Raw genomic sequence first — 22,819 nt, 5'->3', positions numbered from 1 at the left:
GGCGGGAAAGCAGCAGCGGCTGATGCCCTGCAAGGTGAGGGCGGCAGACTCCGATTCAGCTAATAAATAAAGTTGCCAGCGGCCCGGCCCGGTGACCGCAGCTCAGGCGCCGGCAAGAGGCGGAGCGCGCGCCCCACGCGAGCCCTTCCGCGCCGCGCGCCGCCCTCGCGTGGGACTCACCTGCCCCAGGGGCCGCGGGGCCGCCAGTGACACCCGCTGAGGACATGAAAACTCGGGGTCCCCACGCAGCCAGCCCAGCGCCACTTCCTCAAACACTTCCTGCCCTGACGTCACGGGAGCTTGACGGCTCTTAAAGGAGACGCGCGGGCCGCTCGCCGGGATGGAGCAGCAGCCTGCTTGCGGCCGGTTCTGGTCCTGGCTGGCCTGGAGGCTTCTTTACCCTGGCGCTTTTCAGGCTGAGCTTGATCCGACTGGCTAGACAGTTAAAAAGAGGGGAGTCTGCTGAGCCCACTAGGACCGTTATAGAAATTGCCTTCCTGACCTCCCACTGCCATTCATAGAGTATGAATGTTCCTGGATTAGTGCTAGGAACGATAAAACACGCAGATGCTCCTCAGAATACACCACCATCTTCCTCAAAGGAAAAAAAATGAGGGGAAGGGTACAAGAAAACAAAAACCAATACCGTCTACCTGAACTGGAGTTTCGGCACCGTAACACTGGGAACATCTTGAAATTACTAGTTAGTAGATCAAGAACATGTGGCCCCCTCCTACCAGCCACCACACACCCGTACCCCAACCCCCAACCCCCACCCACCACCTCTAACCAGCCAGCTTCAGCTGCAAACCCTCCATAGCCTAATTCATGATGCAGCTAACAATGAAAAGTAAAAAACTAACAAAGAAAAAGAGGTTTATTCAATGCGACTATACTGGGGAAAGACAAAGATCCAATCATTCCCAAGTCCGATTTTGGGGTCCCATCATGAGATTTAGGTTTGAGTGAAATGCAACAGGTGTGTGCACAACTAAGCGGTCCTGGTCAAGGTATGTCTGGTTCTCCATCATTGTCTAGGCTCTCCTATAAGGTCAGACTGTGTGAAATCTCTTTGCCTGAGACAAGCTTGTCTGATGTTGGCCCAAAGCTTCTGACTTTTACTGGCCTTTTAGACCGTTAGACAAGGCAATGGGCCATGAAGAGCAAGGCGAACAGAGTCTCCATAGATTGAAAGATAAGCCAAAGGTCTTTATGGGATAACCAGAGGGCTCCAAGCATTTGAACTCAAGAATAGTGCAAATAAAGCACTTCCTTATTAGTAAAGCAAGCAAAACATGAGATGTTTACAGTGAATTTAAGCAAACACAAAAATAACAAGGGAATACACTTGGTATTATGTCTTATCATCTTTGGTCCTGTGAAAAGAGCCAAAAATACTTTTTCCAGGCCTTCGCCTTTCCCACAGAGATAGTGTGGACATCCACACTTGCTTCCAAGTGCAAACTTTTTTTTTTTTATAGTTTATGCAATTATTTCTAGAAGGCCACCTTGTGGGACGCACATTCTGTTCTGTGAACATCCATAGTTCACAGAGAGGTCACAACTTTCTTACACAGGCTCCTACACGGCCTCGGCATGATATTCTGGGGAAATTCCAATGGGGTGTGTATGTCTGTTATCTCTATAGTTTAAGAGCCAAAGAGAGGGACTCAAGTGTCTCATTAGAATACCTTCATCTCTGCCAGGACGATTGCATTTCCTGTCTCAGCTTTTTCCACTTCAGTCTTGAGGTAAAAGATTCCCGTGTCTGAAACAAATATAAACAGAATAGAAGCAGGGACCAAGGATGCACTGTTATCAAAAGGAACAGGTTTTTTTTATTCCTCAATGGAATAAAAAATAACAACAGTTTATTCTGAACCATATGTGAGTAATCATGGCACGGGAATATCCATTTCGGTCTCCCCAAATATACTGTCCCAACATGGAAGCAGGTTTTTTTTTTTTTTTAAAAAAAAAGATTTATTTATTATTTATACAACATTCTGTCTGCACACCAGATCTTAGTATAGATGGTTATGAGCCATTATGTGGTTGCCGGGAATTGAACTCAAGATGTTTGGAAGAACAGTGAGTGTTCTTAAGCTCTGAACCATCTCTCCAGCCCCCATGAAAACAGTTTTAAGAAGTTTTATAGTTTTACAGATCCAAGAAAGTAATAAATGAAGACAAGTTTGAAACGTCTCAGTGGATACATCAGAGAGATGATTCCAGCAAGATGAGGGAAGCTTTTCTATGAATCATCACATGTTATCTGATGACATTCTTAGCTTTTGGGTTGGTGGAAGATATTAGCCTGCTAAGCTAATAGATTTGAAAAGTTGTTTTTTTGTTTTGATCTAGTAGTCACAGAACGTTAGTTCTGACACGGAGGTGGGTAAGGAATGGGTGTTCCAGGGGCTAGAACTAGCCTGAGATAAGGGAATTAGCCCCTGGCCTTGTAACATCGCCGTCTCTCCTTGCTGCTGAAGTTCTAGCCAGCTGATAAAAAATACAGCCTCTTACAGGGAGGTCTTATTTAAAACTGCATTTAGTTAGTGACAGACAGCCACACACAACAACCATTTCTCCATAACCTCCTGGCTTGAGTTTCCTTTAGACAGGCCTGCACAAACAACTCCATTATGCTGTTGGCTTTGAGGCAGAGTCTTGCTATGAAGCCCAGGTTAGTCTAAAACTTAGTATCCTCCTGCTTCCATCTAGCCTTCTGCATGCTGGGAACACAGGCAGAGGCTACCAGCCCCGCAAAGTTTCAGTCTGATTCTGAAAACTCCCTCCCTGGCCTCTGAAGGACACTCTCTGAAGACATCACTGATTAATCATCAGGTGCTTTGATCTCAGCTGCACCTCATGACTGGGATGAGATGCACCCATCTGGTCTGATACGTGGAGGATGGAAGGCGAACAGAGAAGCAGATGTTAAGTTAATTGGGCCTGCATGGGAAAGTTTAAGCAACCAAGAGTTACAGAAGAGTTGGTTCTTGTACTTTAGTTCTGTCATCCTGGGGATGACGTCCTAGCATTTCAAAAACACTTTTCAGTGAGTGATTCCTGAGTGTTGGCTCTCCATGGGACATCTATATGGCACTCCCCAGACTCCAAGACACAGAGAACATCATGGAAGAAAGGACAGAAAGACTGGTAGAGTCAGAGTATGGGAAGGAGGGCTTCAAAGGTCCGACTTCTAGATATGACACAATTGATTCACAAAATCGCTGCAGCTGGGGTCACCTACACAAGGTCAATCAAAAAACGAATCAGGCACATTTCACCAGGCAGCACTAATTGGATTTAGTAGGTTTTAAAACACACACATACACACACACACAAACACACACACACTTTTTTAAGACACACACACACAAACACACAAACACACACACTTTTTTTAAGAAAGAGAACTTGAGGTTAGTGAGACTTTGATTAGTGGATATGATCAAGATACCTGACATTTGTCAAAGAATAAATAAAAAATAGCATTAAGAGAATATATGTTCAGGAACCAGCTTCAGTGGCTTCAGTGGCTTCAGTGGCTTCAGTGGACAAAGGAAAGTTTTGCCACCAAACTGACAATATGAGTTAAATTCCAAGAACCCATGTGGTAGGAGGGGAGAATCAACTCCAACATGTCTGCTGACCTTCACAAGCATACCTGGAGACACACATGTGTATACATACCACATAAGTATAGTTTAATGTTTCTCTTCTCATTTTTTTAAAAAAATTCATACACTATTATTTGCTCATATTCCTTTCCTTCCCCCAAGTCTTTCCAAACCTCCCTTCTCCCTACCCACTGTACTTCATATTCTTTCTCTCTCTTTAACAAACAAAGCACATGCACACACACAAACAAAATAAAAATAAAAAAAAATATGACAACACGGAGTCCGCTTTGTGTTGTCCAACTATTCCTGAGTACTACATAGCTTCTTGGCTAGGAATGGAACTGTGTATATTACCCCTTCTCCACGCTGGCATTTTTGCCAGGTTTGAATTTCTGTTGGTATTATCCATGCTGTCACCATTTCTGTGAGTTCACCTGTGCGTTGGTCCTGTTGCATCTGGAAAATGGATTCATGCATCCCCTCTGGCTCTTATAATCTTTCTACCTCCTCTTCCACATAGATAGCTGAGGCTTGAGAGGTGGAGTGTAATACAGACAACCCACTTAGAGATGAGTGCTTCAAAGTCTCATACCCTCTGCAAGTGCTGCGGTTGGGTTTCTGTTCATTCCCCTCTACTGCAAGAAGAAGCTCTCTGAGGAGGATGCAGGCATGCACTGAACTATGGATATAGCAGTATGGCATTAGGAACTGTTGTATTGTTATGTTGATTTATTGGAATAACTATAGCACATTTCCCCCAAGCCCATGTCCTATTTAGCCTCGGGCTCTTTGTCTCATTAACAGTGTCAGATAGGAGTGTCATCTCTTGAAGTGGTAACTGCTTCCAAATCAAGAGGGGTTGATTGATGACTTCCATAGCATTGTGCCACTATTGTAGCAGCATATTTTACAGTCAGGTCATTGCTGTGAGCCGTAGTTTACATCTAGATGATAGCGATGGTTACCTTTCTCCTCTAGCAGTGTTCAGGGCACCTTCCAGTGTCATCAACGCTAGTCAATAGGGACAAAAAATCTAGTTGAGCATCAATTCAGTGTCTTCAGCATCAGGGTCTTACCATCAGGTTATGGAAGACAACAAATAACACTGGTAATAGCCTGTAACGGTTTCTTTGGGGGGATGAAGGGGGTGGTCAATGGGAACCCTCTGTCCAATGACTCAGCAAGGTGCAGCCTATTTCTGATGCTGAGGATTGTATTTGGCAGCAGCTGATGTCTAGTTGGGGTTCTGTCTCCTCCTCCCCTTTACATAGTAACTCCGTTTAAATTTCATTAATACAGATATAAGAATTTTAGGAATCGCCTACAGTAGTGGGTTTCTGAATGGCTTTTCAAATGGCCTTTAGCGTTAGTTAACTCTTTCCATATTCTGTCCTATAACCTGCCTTTCCACTTCCTGCCCCAATAAATCTTCTTATTTTAATTTCCGCTGTAGGACAGAAGAAATTTGAAGAAATGCTATAGGCTTCTGAGAAGAAAGTCTATTTTGTAGGGTTTGGGAACATAGATGTCTGTTAGGTCCATTTGATTTGTGATATTACTTAACTCCAGCATTTCTCTGTTTAATTTTTGTCTGAATGGCCTGTCTGTTGGTGACAGTAAGATATTGAAGTCACTCACTGTCACTGTGTGTTGGGGTCAATATGCCATTTTAGCTGTAGTAGTGTTTCTTTTATGGCACTGGGTACACTTGCTTTTGGTGCATAAATGTTTAGAATTGCAATATCCTCTTGGTGGATTTTTTTCTTTAATGATGATGTAGTTTCCTTCCCTTTTCTTCTGATAAATTTTTGTTTAAAGTCTATTTTGCATATATTAAAATGCCTTTGCCTTTTGGTTCTCTGTTCCATTTGTTTGGAATACCTTTTGTCATCTTCTCTCTATAATGTGATGAATATCTGTCCTTAATGGTAAGGTAAGTTTCTTGGAAGCAGCAGAAATATGGATACTGCATTTTGCTCTAATGCTTTTTCCCTGATCTGATAGATTGTGGGCCCGTAGAATGATGCTTGGTTTTCAGTCTTGGGCCCCCAGTTAAATGTTTTCTTCTATAAGAGCTGCTTTCAGCTTTTCCTCAGCTGCTGCCTAGGTGCCTGGTACTTCTGAGGGAGCTAAGGCCACATTGGGGGTGAGGCCCTCATTTCCTCCTGCAACTAACACCCTGCCAGCAGTCCATAACATGGCCTGCATCTACTCCACCCTCGTCCTTCTCGAGGTCAAGGTGATGGTCAAGGAGGATGAGATCAATGCCCTCATGAAAGCAGCCGGCTTGTTTGCAAAGGCCCTGGCCAATATGGACAATCGGGAGCCTCATCTCCAGCAGCTGGAGATGCACCAGTAGGAGATCCTGCCCCAGCCACCACCGTTGCCCCAGCTGAGGAGAAGAAAGTGGAAGTGAAGAAGTGACCCCTTCTCACGTCTGAGGGTGCACACATGTGGTACACACATTCATTAAATAGATAAACACCTTTTAAAAAGTCAGTGCTCATGACCAGAGACAGACTCACCTTCTGTGTCCAAGTGCGTGCCGTAAGTACAACCACAACATGGTCAAAGCCATAGATGTAGACAAGGACTTTAGACATCACAGGACTGCCCAAATGGCAAGATTTTCATCTGACTGGTACTGATTAAAAATAGTAGCGATGCCAAAAGAACTTTACTGGCTGTTACACACGTGGCATCTTAATATGTCTCATGTGAATGGACTTATCGGTCGCTGTGAATGGATTATATGCTTTACCTCTCAAGGGTCATAAAATTATATACACACATTTCTAGACACAGATACAGGGGGCATTAAACATACTAAAATCACTTTAAAATAGTCACTTACAAAATGGTCATTAAAATATTTTGGTGTGAACAGAGATTTAAATGAAACTTGAGTTTGTAATTTTCTTTTTCAATACTGAAGATTGTAATGGGCGTCTCGAGCATGCCAGGGGAGTGTTCTGCCTCTGTAATGGTCTGGGGATACCAATTTGACAAGATCTAGAATTACCTAGGAAACCACCTGAATGATGTCATCAAGAAATTCCCCTATCACCTCTCCCGCTGCCTGATCTTGGATGTCAACTTGACACAAGTGAAAAGAGGGAAGCTCAGCTGCCTCCATCAGACTGGCCTGTGGACATGTTTGCGAGGTGTTTTCTTGATTACTGCTTGATAGAGGAGGAACCAGGCCCCCGTGGGAGATGCCAACCCCAGGCAGGTGATCCTGAATTGTCTAACAGAGCTGGTGAGCTCGAACTGCACGGAGCAAGCCAGTAAGCAGTGTTTCTCCATGGTCCCTGCTTCAGTTCCTGCCTCCAGGCTCCTGCCTCCAGGCTCCTGTCCTGGCTTCCTTCAGTGATGGGAAGCCTGTAAGCTGAAATAAATACCTTCCTTCCTAAGCAGCTTTTGGTCAGTGTTTTATCACCCTGACAAAAAGCACAGTAGGATACCTGCTCTCAAGACATCCACTAACAGGGCAGAAATATGAACTACTCATGTCCAACCTTTTGCCATTTTGTGTTGGGCCACAGTCATAGATATCCTCAGTCACAGCCAAATCTACAGCGATGCCTTTTCAGACTTCTCATGTTGCTCAGCTCGAAATGATTTTTTTTCCTTTCAACTAACCATTGTAAGTCTGATGAAGTTAAATGTTAAATGGTTTTAATGATGACCCTGGGTGGGACTGTGGGTTCTGTCACGTTCTCAGGTAATTCTTAACTTACGATACCCTTTCCCTCCCAGCAAGGGCCATGGCCAGATCACCGCTTTCAGCTGAACTCTATCTCACTCTGGAGATGTGAACAGCCTGTTTATAGGTCATTATTCAACGTTTAGGCTTCAAGACTGAATGCAATGAAGAACTACTGAACAGCCTGGGAGAGCTGTAGGCATTGTTGACTCCAGGGCATCAAAGTAGCATGGCTTGCTTCAGAGGCACTTAGAACCATCTGTAACATCTAGAGAGGGCCACCGAATAAGAACAAAAAAGTCGTAGGCAATGTGGGTTCTGATTCTCTTGCAGAGGGTGCTGCATCAGGGATGAAAATGGTTTCTTCACTGTTGACTTTAACATAAAAATATTGTTCTCAGGGAAAGTCACAGATCACTGTTCCTGGTCTTTTTATGCCACCAGCTGCTTAAACTCTACTCACTCCACTAGTAACAGGCAAAGTGACACCGAGCTCCTTTGAGAGAGAAAGACACGCTTTCTGCATCAGCTGAGGCTGGAGGAGAAGCCAGCCTCAAAGACAGGAAAGCAACGAAACAGAGCTCTTGGGATGGGGAGGCAGCTCAGGCTCAGTGGTTTCAGCGAGTCTCTCGTGTCTGTCGACATTTGCTTAAGTCTAGCCTTCAGAAAGAGGGCTGTGTGAGTCGGGCCTTGCCCTGTCAAACCCTCTGCCAGACATGTCAGGAAAAAACTCATTTAGTTGAGGAAATCTTTCATTGGTAAGAGGGGGTGAGCTGATGGAAAGAATGAGCGTTGGCCAGAGTGTTCTGATCCAGTAGGGGACAGTCTACAGAACAGGGGGGTGGGGAGGGGGGTGGCCAGGTTCTACCAGTGAACTTGAGAAATGGTGAAACTCCCAAGGAGTCAGACCTCATAGCGCACAGGCCTCAGGTGAAGTACTGAAAGCCAGGGCCTGGGGCCCTGAGTCACCCTCTCTGAAGGAATGGTGTCTTAGAAGAAGAAATCACTCTGTAAGCACTCTTGGCTTTACCCACATGTGTTTCTCTTTCTGTCAATTCAAATTAAAGGGGGCTGGAGAGATGGCTCAGAAGTTAAGCGCATTGACTGTTTTTCCAGAGGGCCTGGGTTCAATTCCCATCTCCCACATGGCAGCTCACAACTGTCTGTAACTCCAAAATCTGACAACCACAGACACACATGCAGGCAAAACACCAATGCACATAAGCTAAAAATAAATACATTATATTTAAAAATCCAAATTAAGGAAGTCACAAAGACCTTGTGGGCTGCAGTAGCAGGAGAGCTGGATATGGGAAGGGTCTTAGTACCTGGCAGTTAATCAATCTTGGCTCACCTCCAAGTATGTTTTCACCCTGTGGGATCCAGGATTTTGTTCACAAAACATTCTTACTCTTTGGTACAGCATCAATAACAATTTACATGTGGGCTGGGGAGATGGCCTCGAAGTCAAGAGCACTGGCTTCTTTCAGGGGGGGTGCTGAGTTAAGTTCCCAGTGTTAATGAAAATGAGAGCAAGACTACAATTATTGAGCCAAATTTGAAGCAAGCGTTACTGGAAACTGGCCAGGATGATGGGCCCTGGCCAGGTCCCTACCAAGGATCCTCAGAGAATGGCCCCAGCTTACTTTAGTTAGAAGCTTTTAAGGGCAAAATCCACATGGCTATGTACTTCCCACCTTCATCTCCGCCTTCGGCCAATCAGGGGCAAGTATACGTCCTGACGTACTTTCTGTCTACATACCTCTCACCTACATGTGATCAAGCACATCCCGTGCAATTGAGGCAACCCAGGTTGTTTACAGAAGTGAAAACATGTGGCTTGTTATCTTACATGAGCAACAGCTCCCAGCATTCCAGGAAGTTATCCATCCGTGGGCACTAGGCATGCATGGTGCATAAACGTACATGCAGGCCAACCGCCCACAGATAGCAAAATTAAACAAAACAACTTCTAAGTGGGCGGCCTGCACTTTGGTGGTTGGAGTCTTTCCTACTGTGTTCCAGACTCTGGGGTCAATCCACAGCACGAAAATAAATAGATAAACAAACAAATAAATTAAATTAAATTAAATTAAATTAAAAAAGCGCACTTAAGCATCCATCCACTGAAAACTTTGAAAAAAAAAATCCAACCTTCTTTTTGAAAAGTCAAGACAAGACCAGTGAGGTCTTACCCTTCCCCCAGGCTCTTGGTGCCAGAGAGGATGGCTTGTGTGGTGGCAAGGCAGTTGGGATGGTTTGTATTTGCCCCTGACTCTACTTGCTTCTGCCTTTTTTAGGCATCCTCTTCTTTTTTCTCTCCCTCTTATTGAAAATAGTTTTTTCCATACAATATATTCTGATTACATTTTCCCCTCCACCTACTCCTCCCAGTTCCTTTCCCCACCTCCTCTCCCATCCAGATTCACACCGTCTCTGTCTCTCCTTAGAAAGTAAACAGACATCTAAGGAATAATAATAAAAATATGCCCGGTAATAACAACACCTTCTATTGAACTTTTTGCAAGTCTGATTACTTAATTAGAACTTCAAATGATGAGAACTGGAGAGAAGAACTGGCCAGGTAGGGCAGGAACCCCAAAGCAGAAATTCCCAGAATTGGGGTGAGGGTGGATGGTGGAGCTGGAGAGGTGGCTCAGTGAGTAAGAGCGCTGGCTGCTCTTCCCGAGGACCTAGTTTGATTCCCAGCAACCACATGGCTGCTAACAACCATCTGTAACTCCAGTTTCAAAAACTCTGATGCTTTCTGGCTTCTGTGAGCTTTGCATACACGCAGTACACATACAGACAGACAAAACGCTAATACACATAAAATTTTAAAAAGTATGTACACATATACAGAGAAAGAAAGAATTGGACTGAATGCATAGATAGTAATAGAGCAATGAGGACAGTTTATGGAGGAAGGCAAAAGCATTAATGAGAAAGGCTAGAGAGCTGGAAGCATTGGAAACAGATATTTAGATTACAAGTCATAACAGTAGCAAAGTTGCAGTTCTGAGGTAGCAAGAGGAGTAATGTTCTGGTTGGGGTGTACCTGACACGAGGAGCTGTGTCAAAGGGTCACAGTGTTAGAACGGTTGAGAGCCACCATTCTATCATATTCTCTTTCCTCACCCATACATGCTTTTTTAGCCTCTTTTTAAGTTTGTATGGGACGCTTCCTTCCCTTTAGCGTGTTTACTGTAACAGTAAAACTCAAACAGTAACATATAAAGACAGACCTATTAGAATTACACCAGATTCCTCAACAGAGACTTTAAAGGCCAGAAGGGAATGGGCAGATGTCTTGCAGACCCTAAGAAACCATATATATCAGTCCAGATTACTATACCCAGCCAAGCTTTTAACCACCATAGATGGAGAAAACAAGGTATTCCACAACAAAACCAAATTTAAACAAAATCTTTCCACAAATCCAGCCCTACAGAGGATTCTAGAAGGAAAATTCCAACACAAGGAGGTTAACTACACCCAAGAAAACACAGGAAATAATTTTATATTGGCAAAAGCAAAGAGAGAGAGAGAGAGAGAGAGGAACACACATGCATGAGCGTGCACACTCACACAGACACACACTACCACCACTAACACCAACATAACAGAAATTAACAATCATTAGTCATTAATAATTCTCAACATCCGCCTGGCTGTGGTAGCTCATTCCTTTAATCCCAGCACTCAAGGAGGCAGAAGCAGATAGAGCTCTGTGAGTTCAAGGCTAGCCTGGTCTACAGGGTGAGTGACAGCCAAGGCTACACAGAGAAACCCTGTCTCGAAAAACCAATGTGTGTGTGTGTGTGTGTGTGTGTGTGTGTGTGTGTGTGTACTCAAGGACTCAATTCCCCAATAAAGAAAACACAGACTGACAGAAAGGATTGAAAATAGCATCCATTATGCTGCATACAATACAAGAAACACACCTTCGCAACAAAAATAGACATTACCTCAGAGTAAAGGGTTGGAAAAAGATTTTCCAAGCAAACAGATTCAAGAAGTGAGCCGGATATTGTTAGATATTCTAATATTTAAGAAAATAGATTTCAACCAAATTAATCAAAAGAGATGGAGAAGGACACTTCATACAAAAAAATTCACCAAGATGATGTCTCAATTCTGAACATCTATGCTCCCTGGAAAAACATTACTAAAGCTTAAATCACACACTGACCCACACATATTAATAGTAGGAGACCACAGCTGGATCTTTTGGAGGCGTTTTCTCTGTTGAGGCTCCCTCCTCTCCGATGACTCCAGCTTATGTCAAGTTGGTGTAAACTAGCCAGGACAAAGATCACACATATAAACACCATCGTTAAATTTTATCTCTCATAAATATTTTGTGACTTACAAAATATTTTGTAATATGCTCAAGCTTTCTGGATTTGCTTTAACTTTTTCATTTTAAAATAAGATTTATTTTATTTTTAATTACGAGTTTGCGTTGGATAGAGAATGTACATGTGAGTCAGATGCCCATGGCGACCAGAGGTATTGAATCCTCTGGAGCTGGAGTTACAGACTGTTGTGAACTGCCCCATATTGGTGCCTGAAACTGAACACTGGTCATCTGCAAAAGCAGAATGTACTCTTAACTGCTGAGCTGTCTCTCTAGTCCACATTTCTTATTTTTTTTTTAACAATTCTTTACTTTAAGACAAAACTACCACTTAAATATTTTCTCCTCTAAATTTTTCCATGTATATGTGTGTATGTGTGACAGAAGTTAAGGATGTTAGGATATTTTCATTACAAACACATTTAATAGCCTTATTTGTAAGATTCTCAGAAAATAACAAGGAGAAGAGTGAGGCCCTATTCAATCTCATATACATTTGGTCCTCAAGCCTGGTTTATTGTTATTTTAATATTATTATTTAAAAATGCTTCTGTATAAAAAAGAAACATTGTGTCTACTTTGATAACTTTTACAAATAATAGATTTCGTTATACTGAAATTTCTGATTTCCAGCTGACAAGAGGCTTCAACCAGACTTCAAAGTTGGGGGGTTCTTTTCCTTTCTACTTCCTCTGACTTTTTCCATCTTGAATCATTTTTAGGAGAAATAACAGTTACTAAGGGTTAAAAAGTATAACTAAACTGTGAAAGATGACAAAGAAAACTATTCTGTGTGGAAAATATGCCTCAAAAGTAAGCTGTGCTCTTGGTAAGATAAAGTATGAGTGTGTGTGGGGGGGGTGTAATAAGAACTAATTAAATTGATACAGAAAGATTGGACAAGAGAGGGAAGATACAGAATTTCACATGCTTGAACTATATAAAATTAAGCTAATGTGTTACAGGAGTCTCAAAACTGGGCTGGGGTAGAGAGCTTGCCTAGCATGCACAAGGCTCTGGGTTCTATTTCTAGCATTAAGAAAGAAAAGATAAACTCTTAAAAATGAGATTTAATATAAAAACACTGCAAAACCTGAGCTCAGTCTTCTCTGTGATAATACCAGTTGCTCTCGGTACAGTTTTGGGAAGACTGCCCCCTTACTTTCTAAGTAGTATGACTGGAGGATTTTATGCCTCGCCCCTCTCTTGGTAGGCAGAGACATGAAAATTCCAAGTTGCAGTCAGCTCCATCTCAAGCAAATCAAAACAGGTTTTTATCAGGTCTTTGGTGAGTTAAGAAGGCTAAGTCTTCCCTATTGCCAATGTTTGAATTTGGCTTCTGTTGCTATGACAACACCATGCCAATACATAACTTTGGAGGAGAGGGTTTATTTCATCTTACAGGTTTCAGGACGCCTTTGAGGGGAGTCAGAGTAGGAGCTCTGGCAGGGCAGAAACTTGAAACAGTAACAACAGAGGAGCTGGCACCATTTACTGGCTTGCTCTCAGGTTCCATCATGTTCAGCTACCTTTCCCATACCGCCCTGGCTCACCTACCCGGGGATGCTCCACCTCCCGGTGGATGGGGCCTTGCTACATCAACTGGCAATCAAGAAATGCCCACACAAACATTCCCACAGGCCCAAATTGAGGGTCCCTCTTTGCAGGTGTCAAGCTGATACTGGAGATTAGCCACCACAAAGTCCTTAGTTCTTGGTTGACTTGCTTTTTTTTTTTTTCTTTTTGCATTTTTTAAAAAAGTTTTATTAATTACACTTTATTCACTTTGTATCCCCCTGTAGCTCCCCCCACTCCTCTCCTCCCAATCCCTCTCTCCCTCCTTCATGGAACAGTTCCATGAAACATCAAGACAAGTTTGCAGTACATCAGTAGGCCCATCAGAGGGGTGGCTACAGGGAGATGGCAGAAGCTTTTCCATAGGTCCAAGATAATATCTGATGACAGGCATAGCTTTTTGGGTTAGTGGAAACTAGTGGCAGCTTAGCTAACAGATTCCAAAAGATTTCTGTTAGTCACAAGACATTGTTGTGGGGTATCCATCAGATATGACTACTAGGACAAAGGTTTAAGCCAGTAGAACATCTTTACTAACTGGCTGGTGATTGTGCTGGGTTTTCCAGACCTGAGTGCAGCTCTGAGCCTTTCTCAGGGCGAGCTTTTAAGCACCAAAACAATATCCTGGGTTGACATACTTCAGTTAGCAAGAACAAGTGAGCTAGAAGCGGAACTACAGAAGCCAAAAAGCAAAGTTAGAGACTTTCCCAGAACTATGGACTTTGATGGATTGGGCTTTTGTTTTCATTTTGGCAGGTGGTGCTGCCTACGTGCTGAGTTTCATGGCCGAACGGGACTTCCATCATGGAGTCAATTGTGCTAATATCTGGCGCCCTGTTACAATGTTAGTTCAGACACAGAGGTGAGCAAGGAACGGCTGTCCAAGCACTATAAAACTAGTCCAAGGTAAGGTAACTAGCGTTGGACCTGCTCCGTTCCAGTCTTTCCACGGGACTGGAAGCTCTCTCAACCCATCAGTCTCAGCAGACATGGCTTCTCTTCCGGATTTATTCACTCTGTGGGTCCTGGGGAATGAACTCAGGTTGTCAGTCTTGCAGAAAGCACTTTTACCTGTTGCTTCGTCTCTCCAGCCCTATTTTTCTAGAGTTAGCAATATTTTTCTCTTTTTGTTCCTTCCAAGTAAGCAATAATCAAGTGTTAGATAGCTAGACATGGATTAATATCCCTGAGCATGTGACTGAATCCATTCTTCCTTGCTGGCTTTGAAACTACAAACCATCCGTCCCTTCTATTTTCTTGGTAATATTAAAAAGGGAAACATCAACTTTGATCATATAAAAAGGCAGACCTATTGGGACTTTGTTGAGATCTATTAAGAGAAAGCTGGAAATAGTCTAAAAAGGTCTACACTCCTTTTCCTCTCTCACCTTCTTTTTCTCCTACTTAGTGTTGGGAGTGGGGAGGTTGGTGGCAGGGAGGTATAGGCATAAGAAACCAAAATAAAAAAGTTAAAAAGTTAAGAGAGAGAGAGAAAGAGAGAGAGAGGGAGAGAGGGGAGGAGAGAGAGAGAGAGACCGCAACCTCCTCCTGGTCAAATGAATGAAGTCTGTCTCTGGCCCTGGTGGGAAATGCATTATTCTGATTTGTTCCCACAGTAAGAACATTATAAATAGTTGTCTCCTCCCTTGACCGTTAATCCAACTGGGCATGTCAATCACCTGGCCCGGAGACCACCCCCTAGGAAGGCTGATTTAGCTAAATCCACACCAAGAAGATGGGGGCAATAAATATTGCCTTAAAGAGATAATTAATGTGTTTACCCTTTCCAGAAAGCCCCTGGCAACACCCCTGCCCTGTGACCTGCCCTCTTTTCTCTAATTTCCCTTTTCCTTATCTATCTCTTTCTTTTTGATACTAACCCAAACTTCCGTTTCTGTTTGTTTGTTTTCTTTTTGACAGGGTTTCTCTGTGTAGCCTTGGCTGTGCTGGACTCAGTTTGTAGACCAGGCTGGCCTCAAACTCACAGTAATCTGCCAGACCCTTCTTCCCTGAGTGCTGGGATTACAGGCGTGTGCTACCACACCCGGCTACCAAAACTTCCTCCTTCACTGAAGTTTCTCCCACTCACTTCTGCCATTCACTTTCTTGATGGCCTCCATTGCAAAATGCCCGATTTCTTCCTCTCCGTTTCACTCTTTCTGGAAAGTGACAGTATTTACAGTATTTCCTCTGTGCCTACCGTGTTCTCAAGCTTCCTTCTGAGGAGATTTCTAAATTCTTTTATGAACGTGACCAATATAGAAAATAAAAGGCTAAACCCCAGAAGAGGGAACCCCAAATTTTCCGGCAACACTAGCAGAGCACACCCTGCGAATGGAAAGCATCTGTCTTTTGCATTCAGCCTCCTTTAGAATTCAGGAAGTTCTTGGGTATTCTTATTTTGTGGTGATGTCGTTATGTGCATGGATTCATTGAGAAACTCCTCACTGTAAATGGAAATAACTGGAAACATAACACTGAGGCAGACAGGGTCACCTGGGAGACCGATGTACATAGACTAAGATACAACCAGATGGTTTTAAGGAAATCATTTTGGCTTTATGAAGTGGCTAAAATTTCTCAGAAAAACTGTTGTGAGATATCCATCAGAGAAGACTATGTGGACAAGGATTTAAACCAATAGAAAGTCTTTATTACCTAGCTGGTGACTGCACTGGGTATTCAGGATCTCAGTGTCACACTTAGCTTATCTCAGAGTGAGCTTTTTTTTTTTTTAACTTTTTACACATTTATTCATTTTACATCTCAATCACAGCCCCCTTCCTCCTCTCCCGCTGGTCTCACCCTCCCTCCCTCTTCCCCCTTTCTTCCCTCCCCTTCTTATCAGAAAAGGGGAGCTCCCCCCACCCTTTACAAGCTTACCCAGGCCCATCAAGTTGCATCAGAACTTAGTACATCCTCTTCTATTGAGGTCAGGCAAGGGGAAAGTGATCCAATATCAGGCAGCTGAGTCCATGTCAGATATGACCCACACTCCCTTTGTTGCTGGTGGACCCACATGAAAACCAAGCTGCCTGTCAGCTACATGTGTGTCGTGGGCCTGTGTCCAGTCCATGCATGCTCTTTGGTTGGTACTTCAGTCTCTGTAAGTCCCTAAGGGCCTAGGTTAGCTGACTCTGTTGGTCTTTAGGGGTTCTTGTCTCCTCCAGGACCGTCTATCCTTCCTCACACTCCTCCACAAGACTTCCCTAGCTCCACCTAACGTTTGGCTCTGGGTCTCAGCATTTGTTTGTTCTGCTGCTGGGTGGACTCTCAGAGGACTGTCATGCTAGGCTTCTGCCTGCAAGCATTAGCAGAGTTTTATTAATAGTGTCAGGGGTTGGCTCTCTCCTATGGGGTGGGTCTCAGATTGGGCCAGTTATTGGTTGGCTATTATCTCACTCTCTGCTCCATCTTTATCGCTGCACTTCTTGTAGGCAGGGTAAATTTTGGGTCAAAGCTTTTGTGGGTGGGTTTTTGCCCCACTTCCTCCAGTGTAAGTCCCACCTGTCTAGGAAGTGGCCTCTTCAGTCTCCATGTCCCCCACAGCTAGAAGTCTCCGCTAGTGTCACCCTGTATCCTCGCAGGAGCCTACTCTGTCACAGGTCTCCAGCTTGTCTCAGAGATGTCCTCCCCTCTCCACTTGTTTCCCTTCTCTCCTCTTCCCACCCCACATCTGATTCTCACCCTCATTCCCCTCCCCACACTCTCTCCACCGAGTTCTCTCTCTTCATTCACTTTTGATATCCATTTTATTTCCCCTTCTGAGTGGGATTCAAGTATCCTCCCTTGGGTCCTCCTTGTTACTTAGCTTTTTTGGGTCTGTGAATTGTTGCATGATTATCCTGTATTATATTGCTAATATCTACTTAAAACTGAGTACATACATACTTTGTGTGTCTTTCTGGGTCTGGGTTACCTCACTCAGGATGATCTTTTCTAGTTCTATCCATCTGCCTGCAAATTTCATGATTTCCTTGTTTCTAATAGCTGAGTAGTATTCCATCATGTAAATGTACCACAATTTCTGTATCCAGTCTTTCAATGAAGAACATCTAGGTGGTTTCCAGATTCTGGCTATTATGAATAAAGCTACTGTGAACATTGTAGAGCAAGTGTTCTTGTGGTATGGTGGAGCATCTTTTGGGTATATGCCCAGGAGTGATATAGCTGGGTCTTGAGGCAGAGCTGTTCCAAATTTTCTGAGAAAGCGCCAGATTGATTTCCAAAGTGGTTGTACTGTTTTTCTTGTTCCATATCCTCTCCAGCATGTTCTATCACTTGATTTTTTTTTTTTATCTTGGTCATTCTGACTGGTATTAGACAGAATCTCAGAGTTGTTTTGATTTGCATTTCCGTGATGACTAAGGGCATAAGTGCTTCTTAGCCATTAGAGTTTCCTCTGTTGAGAGTTTTCTGTTTAACTCTGTATCCCATTTTTTAATTGGGTTGTTTGTTGGTGTTTAATTTCTTGAGTTCTTTATCAAAGTGAGCTTTTTAGCACAAAAACCACATCCTGGGTTGACGTACTTCAGTTAGCAAGAACAGTTAGCCAGAAGCAGAAATATGGAAGCCAAAAGCAAGGTTAGTACCTCCAGAGACATTCCAAGTAGTATGGACTTTGACGGATTAGGCCTTTGTTTTTGTTTTGGCAGGTGGTACCGCCTACGTGCTGAGTTCCATGGCCTGAATGGCACTTCCATCATGGAGTCACTTGTGTTAAGATCTGGGGGTATGTTAAAAGAACTAGCCTTGCCAAGATCAAAAACTCAAGTGACAACACATGCTGGAGAGGTTGTGGAGAAAAGGGAACCCTACTCCACTGCTGGTGGGAATGTAAACTTGTACAACCACTCTGGAAATCAATCTGGCACTTTCTCAAACAATTAGGAATAGCGCTTCCTCAAGATCCACCCATACCACTCCTAGGCATATATCCAAAAGAGGTTCAAGTACACAATAAGAACATTTGTTCAACCATGTTTGTAGCAGCTTTATTTGTAATAGCCAGAGGCTGGAAACAACCCAGATGCCCCTCAGTGGAGGAATGGATGCACAAATTGTGGTATATTTACACAATGGAATATTACTCAGCAATAAAAAACAAAGAAATCGTAAAATTTGCAGGTAAATGGTGGGATCTGGAAAAGATCATCCTGCGTGAGCTATCCCAGAAGCAGAAAGACACACACAGTATATACTCACTCATATAGACATATAAAATCTGTACATAAAATCTGTACACCTAAAGAAACTAAATAAGAGGGAGGACTCTCTCTATAATGCTCAATCCCCATCCCAAAAGGCAAAGAGGATGGACATCAGAAGAAGAAGAAAACAGGAAACAAGTTAGGAACCTGCCACAGAGGGCCTCTGAAAGGCTCTGCCCTGCAGACTATCAAAACAGATGTTGAGACTTATGGCCAACTGTTGGGCAGAGTACATGGAATCTTATGAAAGAAGTGGGAAATAGTAAGATATGGAGAGGACAGGAGCTCCACAAGGAGAGCAACAGAACCAAAAAATCTGAGCACAGGGATCTTTCCTAAGACTCATACTCCAACCAAGTACAGTAACCTAGAACCCCTGCACAGGTGTAGCCCATGGCAGTTCAGTGTTCAAGTGGGTTCCATAGTAATGGGAACAGGGACTGCCTCTGACATGAACTGATTGGCCTGCTCTTTGATCACCTCTCCCGGAGAGGGAAGCAGCCTTACCAGGCCACAGAGGAAGACAATGCAGCCAGTCCTGATGAGATCTGATAGACTAGGATCAGAAGGAAGGAGAGGGAGACCTCCCCTATCAGGGGACTTGGGGAGGGGCATGCATGAAGAAGGGGGAGGGAAGGTAGGATTAGGAGGGGAAGAAGGAGAGGCTTATGAGAGGATACAAAGTGAATAAAGTGTAATTAACAAAAATTAAAATAAAAAATCTATTAAAACAAAAAGAACTGGCCTTGGGTTTGGCTTAAAGGCATTCCCAGTATATAGATAAATGAGTGAGGTATCTCTTCTAGAAAAGCTTACAAGTCAGGATGAGGCAGTATGGACAAACAGAAAATGAAGGGGCTCTGGGAAGGAAAAAAAAAAAAAACCCTCATCCTGAGATCTAGTTCATGTTTCTTGCTGACTGATAGCCAGACACTTTAACACATGTAGCAGAATTAAAATTGACCACAGGGTCAAATGGGTCAATGCTCATTTTCCAAAAGAAATTAAAAGTGACAAGCTCTGTTTAGAGCCAGACTATGTGACTTCTGAGCTTAGGCACAAGTGTCAGTCCTCCCTCCTCCACAAACTTGAGCATTGCACCTCATGAATCATCTTACAATTCCATTTACAAAGTAAGATTGGAGAAACATATTGTTGAGTGTTCCAGAATTGTAGGCTTGGATCTGAATTCGGGGAACACCTGCTGGCTTTCAAGTTCTTGTGTCCCTGGACAAAGAATTACAAAGAACAGAAAGTAACAGAAATAGAGACTGTTTGGTAATAAGAATAGAAAGCGTCTGTAAAGAAAGAGAAAGAGCCTCAGAGTATGGGAATGGGCTAATGACCCAGGAAAGTTCTGCTCCGCACGTACAGCAGAACCTCAGGACCAGAGAACAGAGGGTAGGAATCCCAGCCAGCTGCTAGGAATGGGTTACCCAGCAGAACCCCTAGAAGGTCAAGGCTGCAGATACCAATGTTCAGCTCTCGCCCCCCACCGCACAATACAACAGGGAACCTCCTAAAGCAGCAGCTCTCAACCTGTGGGTCGCAGCTCCGGGGGTGGGGGTCACTGTGGTCGCTTAAGATCATCACAGATATTTATCTTATGATCCATAACAGCAGCAAAACTAACAGTTATGAAGTAGCAACAAGATAATTTTATGGTTGGGGGTCACCACCATGTGAGGAACTGTTTTAAAGGGTCACAGCCTTGGGAAGGTTAAGAACTGCTCCCCTCGAATCAGAGAGCATCACCTTTCAACTCAGCACAGCAGCACCAGCAGTAAGTCATAAGCGTCCTTTTGATTTATTAGTTTCTCTTCTGCTGCTCTCCGCTTGCGCACATGCTCAGGCTTTAGCGCCATCGCTCATGTTTCTCCACCTGATTCGCCATCTCCACTCTTTGCTCTGCTCTGCAGCCACGTCTTCTGGGCTCGACCTTCACTTTTACACTTTCTTCCCTATCGCCTCCTCTGTTTTACTTCCTAATTATAACCTTCTACAGCTTCAATAATCTCTAAAATCTGTGGATCCTAACAGAATCCCAGCTGTTTTACCCACCTTGACTTTTTGTTTTGTTTTCACAGTTGATTTTTCCTTACCCATCCTGCGAATTCCAGTCATGGTTTTACTATCAAGTCTGAGCTATACTACACTAGCTATACTGTACTACAAAGTCTTGGTTGATTGCCCTCCAATGGTTACTGAAGTTATAGAAAAAAATTGGCAAAAACACCAATTGAATAGTGACAGTGTCAAACAGCTGTAGCTGCTCCCCCAGTTAACAGCCTGCTGTGGGAGGACAGAGTTTTGATCAGGCTTCCTGAGCTCCTGGACTGAGACATTTTCTGAACCACACATTCAACTCTACTATCCAAGTTCCACATGAACACTACAGATACCTTAACTGAAAGGACGTAGGTGATAAAAAGTAAACCAAGAAAAAAAAAATAACACCCGATGTATAAATCCCAGTATAGTAAAAAATTTTAAAAATCATTAATTCTATAGGGATGGCATGTAGTGTGGGGGGGGGGCGGTGTTAGATGAAATTCTAGAGAAAGAACTCAAAACAATTATATGGTCAAATACACAAAGGAACAGCTAAACAACGTAAAGAGATGGACAGTGTGAAAGAAAAATTTAAATAAAAATGGAACTACTGAAGAAAACCCCATCTGAAATGTTGGAAATAAGATAGTGAGTAGAACAAACATTATGTGGGAAGTGCCAAGAAAACAGAATATCTGAGCCTGAAAACATGTAGAAGAAATCAAACAATCCAACAAGGCAAAGACAAAAGCTGGGAGCAGTGGGAATTCCAATACATTCATGACACAATGTGTTACAGGTGTAGAAGAATCTTGTTCTGAAGGCGTAAGCATTTTCAAAATGACAACCACAGAACATTTCTCAGGTTTAGGGAAAAACACCAGTCTAGATGCAGGAGGCATTTAGGACATCAAACACACAAGAACTCGTTGCATCACAGTTAAGACACCGAACATACAGAACAAAGAAAGTTAAAGGAGAAACACTACTTCACACACAAAGGCAGCCCATCAGAATAACGTATTATTCAACTGAAACTTTAAATCCAGACCAGCTCGGAATGATGCATTTCAGGTTCTGAAAGACAGCTGCCAACCCCGGCTACTATACTCAGCAAAGCCATATGTCATAATTGAAGGGAAAATAAGAAAAAAAAAATTCCATGATAAAAATAAACTGAAGGAATTTATGACCGCTAAGCCAGCTTCACAGAAACTGCTGAAGGAATCTTCCAGCGTGAAGAGAAAAACAAATCTATGCCCAAGGCCACAGGAAATAATAAACCTTGCTTAGAGTAATAGTTAAGCAAAAGAGGAAGAAGGAAAAAACCAAATACCACAAAACCAACAATGGTAGGAATCAATACAAAACTTCCAATAATAACACCTACAGTCTCAATAACGGTCTCAATGCCCCAGTCAAATGACACATTCCAGTAGATTCGACTGAAAAGAAGCAACCACACATTTGTTGCCCCATAAAAGGTCCTTCTCCACAAAAGATAGACATTACCTTAGAGCAGTGATCCCCAACCTTCTAACTGGGACCCTTTAATAGAGTTCCTCATGTTGTGGTGACCTCAACCCATAACATTAAGTTCGTTGCTACTTCGTAACTATAATTTTGCTACTGTTATGAATCATGGTGTAAATACCTGGTATGCAGGATGTATTTTAATTGTTACAAATTGGCCCACAGGTTTAGAACTGCTGCCATAGAGTGAAAGGAGGGAAAGGGGGAATTCTAAGAAAATAGACCTTGAAAACAAGCAGGTATCACTATGCTAATATTTGGCAAGAAAGGCTTCAAGACAGAACTAGCTAGAAAAGATAAAGATGGTCATTTGATACTGACTAAAGCAGCAACCCATCAAGAGGACATTGCCATTACAAACATAGACGCCAAACGCCCAATTTCATAAGGCAAGTACTGCTAGACTCAAGGTCACAGACTAATCCCAGCAAAACAGGAGTAGGAGATATCTACACCACACTCTCACCAACTGACAGGGCATCCTGACAAAAACAGCTGAATTAAATGGTAATGTATACCAAATGAACTTGTCAGACAACTATAGACTATTTCACCCAAGCACGACAGATCACACATTTTCTTCAGCAGCCTATGGAAGAAAAATAAGATTATGAAAATTTCAGGAAAATGGGTGGAACTGAAAAACGTTACACCATGTAACCTAGGCCCCCAAAGACAAACACCTCCTGTTTTCTTTCAGATGTGGATCCTACCTATGAACCTTTAGATTTATATGTTTAACTTGAACTAACTA

At 43.0% G+C, this 22,819-nt stretch overlaps 1 protein-coding gene and 1 pseudogene across 2 annotated transcripts in view; one reads left to right on the top strand and one right to left on the bottom strand.

Moving 5' to 3' along the window:
* The window catches only part of Ikbkb (inhibitor of nuclear factor kappa B kinase subunit beta), a 49,374-nt gene extending 49,106 nt beyond the window's left edge, over window positions 1-268 (bottom strand). For both annotated transcript variants that reach the window (XM_055593396.1, XM_055593397.1), the window contains exon 1: window positions 181-268. The gene's annotated coding sequence lies outside the window, so the exon portion shown is untranslated. The remainder of the gene's footprint in view (window positions 1-180) is intronic.
* LOC129666316 (60S acidic ribosomal protein P1-like) lies at window positions 23-7,988 on the top strand (annotated as a pseudogene).
* The last annotated feature ends 14,831 nt before the right edge of the window (window positions 7,989-22,819 follow it).

The sequence above is a fragment of the Psammomys obesus genome, unplaced genomic scaffold (genome assembly GCF_907164565.1).
Source record: "Psammomys obesus unplaced genomic scaffold, mPsaObe1.curated_primary_1811, whole genome shotgun sequence".
In the NCBI taxonomy this organism is placed as follows: Eukaryota; Metazoa; Chordata; class Mammalia; order Rodentia; family Muridae; genus Psammomys; species Psammomys obesus.
The sequence above is the reverse complement of the archived record's forward strand: the minus strand, read 5'-3'. Positions and strand labels throughout refer to the sequence as shown.